Source organism: Lepus europaeus, chromosome 14 (assembly GCF_033115175.1).
Source record: "Lepus europaeus isolate LE1 chromosome 14, mLepTim1.pri, whole genome shotgun sequence".
Classification (NCBI taxonomy): domain Eukaryota; kingdom Metazoa; phylum Chordata; class Mammalia; order Lagomorpha; family Leporidae; genus Lepus; species Lepus europaeus.
In genome coordinates, this window is record NC_084840.1 from 10,151,896 (window position 1) to 10,155,719 (window position 3,824).

Here is a 3,824-nt window from a genome sequence, read left to right on the forward strand (position 1 = left end):
ATTAGTAAGCATATTTGCAGACTGAGGGGAAATGACCCAGCAGAGATGGTAGACAGACAGCAGGAAACAAAGAATTTATATTTTTTCAATGAAATTGGTGCAAGATCCTCATCTAGGAAGAGAAGGAGCGGTTTGAGGAGAAAGGAAGCTAGTCCTGGAAAGCGGGAAAAGGAACTTCCTGGGAGAGCTGTAAGGTTGCTGAGAACTGGTGACTGGCCATTTTATGTTACAGTGAGGGGAGGCAGAAATCAGCAAGTCAGGGTGTGCTGTTTGCTAGCCAGATACAGTTGCTGAGTGGGAGGCAGCGGCAAGCAGAGGGGATAAATTCTTTCCTCCTTCATTTAAGTACAATGGTGCGAGATGGGACAAGGAAGCCGAGGGTGTTTCAGAGGATGGTTGTGGTCATGGCCCATGGACTGCAGCTTGCATCTGAGAAAGGAAAGCAAGAAGAGGAAGGGGCCATGGCTCACTTGGCTAATCCTACGCCTGTGGTGCCGGCATTCCAGGTTCGACCCCTGGTTGGGGTGCTGGTTCTGTCCCTGTTGCTCCTCTTCCAGTCCAGCTCTCTGCTGTGGCCCGGGAAGGCAGTGGAGGATGGCCCAAGTGCTTGGGCCCTGCACCTGCGTGGGAGACCAGGAGAAGCACCTGGCTCCTGAATTCAGATAGGCACAGTGCACTGGCTGTAGCGGCCATTTGGGGGGTGAACCCACGGAAGAAAGACCTTTCTCTCTGTCTCCCTCGCTAACTCTGCCTGTAAAAAAACAAAACAAAACAAAACAACAACAACAAAAAAAGCGCAATGCACTGGAGATGGGGTCAGAGTGAAATAAGAGTCAAGGCATTCTGAGGGAGAGCTGGGAGAAGAGGATGGTCGGAGTGCGATGCTTCCAGCACAGGTTTGGATGGTGATGCACACTGAGGCTTGACTGTCCACCAGAGCACAAGTTGAAACTTGTTTTGCAGTAACATACAGGCTTTTCTTTTTAATTAGATCACTGTATTATGAAGTTATTTAACGTGGTGACACATAGGAACAATATTGTTAGATGCCTGCAACTGCATGGAGTGTAAAAAGGGTGTTTTGTATTGGTAGGAAAAATTGCAGGTACAGTGTTGACCATTACGAGTTGCTGCCAGCATTCATAACTGAGAGCAAAGCTACATTTCAGTCATCAGGAAAATAAAGCAGTGACATTTCCCTCCATCAAGTTCGTGGATGCCCTGACTTCTCTCCAGGTGGAGAATGTCTGCTGTTCATGGAGAGTCTGGAGGTAACCAGGACAGCGCTGGAGGAAAGGCCTCGTCAGGAATCCCAGAGTCACGGGCTGTCTCATTGATCCTTGTCTTTGCGGTAGCGGTTACACATCCCAACACCCGGCTTGTTTGTTCAGTCTCTATCCATGATGTGCTATTTGAAAACGGGTTCAACCCAGCTTCTGGTTTTCCTGAAAACAAGCAGTTTGCAGTCTTAACTTGCCAGCTAACTTAACGTGTTAAGGTGAACACTTCATTTGAATGTCTTCCATCCCAGGGGCCAGCAGGAGCTGGGACAGCATGTCCACTCTGCTGCTGGGGTGCTGCTGAGGTGGATCTCCTTGGCTAGCTGTCCCTTCTTCCTTAACATACAGGCCTCCTGGTACAGGGGTGAAATGGGGGACTGCAGGGAGGGGTGTGCTTGTACTTGGAGCTGTCATGTGGGTCTATGAGTAATTGTAGCCTGACTCATAGGTGCTCAAGGCCCCATAATCCACAAAAGGCGCCATAGTGTGGGTGGGTTCACCCAGCTGACTGAGATTGTACAAGTGGTCCAACAAGGGCTTGCTCAGGTCAAGCACAACCCTGGGAGGGTTGTGACTCTGAAAGACAGCAAAGGTCTCCATGCTGGAGTTCTGACTGCTCTTGGGATTGGCTTGGAATATGCTGGAAAAGATGGACAGCCAACTGTTGAACAGTATCATGTCCTGGCCTCAGTGTATCTTGGCCACAAAGCAGACCTTGACTTTAGGGTATGTGTGGCATTGTTCAGAGCAGCTAGAAGGCACTGGGCTGCATATACTTGTCCACATCATGTAGGCTGATTACATCAGGAGCCCCATCACATACCACTGGGTCCACGGGAAGCCCTCAGGGTGCTGGATGATCCCCTTGGCAGTGGAGAGTTGGGTGATGTCTCCCTAGATCTGGCTCCCACATGGTATTGGAACCATGGTCTGTAGGTCCACAGTCACCACGTGGCCAGACTCTTGGCCCCCAGTCTTCAGCTCAGCATCTGACTGCAGTGGCCCAGGGTTGCACACAGGTCAAATGCCTATGTCACACCTGTAAAGGGTTGGATTTCCTCATTGAGTTGTAGCGGTATGAAGGTGCTGTGGGCACTCCAGCCACTCTCCTTGGCCAGGTAGTAGTTGGAATCCTGCGTGTCCTTCGATGTACATGTTGTTTGCCCAGGGATCTGTGACACACGTTGCAGTAGAATCCCCACTGTAAAGTATTTAGAGATGTGACCAGGTGGAATCTTCAATAGGACTGGATCATGGGGCCTTTGCCTTTGTGCATGGATTAAACCTGTCATGGATTAACGGCTGGCCGGGCAGTGAGTCTGTTATGAAAGCCAACTTTGCTCTGTTTTTTGAATGCACCCCTGTCATTACACGAGGCTCTGTGCTGTTCCTGCACTCTGCAAGGTCCCCAGTAGCAGGGATGCCCTCACCCCATGAGGCCCCTCGACCTTGGACCTCCCAGAATCATGATCCCAATAACCCATGTTTTCCCATTTTTATATTACCCTGTCTGTGATATTCAGTTATAGCAATAGGCAATATACTTCATGCATTTAATAAGAGGTGGTGACAGAGGCAACCAACAGAATGGGAAAAAATATTCGCAAACTATACTACAGATAAAGGATTGATAACCAGAATCTACAAAGAAATCAAGAAAATCCACAACAACAAAACAAACAACCCACTTAAGAGATGGGCCAAGGACCTCAATAGACATTTTTCGAAAGAGGAAATCCAAATGGCCAACAGACACATGAAAAAATGTTCAAAATCACTGGCAATCAGAGAAATGCAAATCAAAACCACAATGAGGTTTCACCTCACCCCGGTGAGAATGGCTCACATTCAGAAATCGACCAACAACAGATGCTGGAGAGGATGTGGGGAAAAAGGGACACTAACCCACTGTTGGTGGGAATGCAAACTGGTTAAGCCACTATGGAAGTCAGTCTGGAGATTCCTCAGAAACCTGAACATAACCCTACCATACAACCCAGCCATTCCACTCCTTGGAATTTACCCAAAGGAAATTAATTTGGCAAATAAAAAAGCCATCTGCACATTAATGTTTATTGCAGCTCAATTCACAATAGCTAAGACCTGGAACCAACCCAAATGCCCATCAACAGTAGACTGGATAAAGAAATTATGGGACATGTACTCCATAGAATACTATACAGCAGTAAGAAACAACGAAACCCAGTCATTTGCAACAAGATGGAGCAATCTGGAAAACATCATGCTGAGTGAATTAAGCCAGTCCCAAAGAGAAAAATATCATTTGTTTTCCCTGATCGGTGACAACTGAGCGCCAAAGGGGAAACCTGTTAAGTGAAATGGACACTATAAGCAACAATGAACTGAGCAGCTCCTGTCCTGACTTTAGATGTACAATGTAATACTTTATCCTTTTTAGTATTTGTTGTTGTTGTTGTTGTTCTAGTACTATTGGTTGAACTCAGTAATTAACACACAATTATTCTTAGGTGTTTAAATTTTAACTGAAAAGTGATCCCTGTTAAATCTAAGAGTGGAAAAAGA

At 47.0% G+C, this 3,824-nt stretch overlaps 1 pseudogene; it reads right to left on the minus strand.

Annotated features, from left to right (window-relative positions):
• Window positions 1-1,493: 1,493 nt before the first annotated feature.
• On the minus strand, window positions 1,494-2,572 carry LOC133773872 (tRNA (cytidine(32)/guanosine(34)-2'-O)-methyltransferase-like; annotated as a pseudogene).
• Window positions 2,573-3,824: the final 1,252 nt, after the last annotated feature.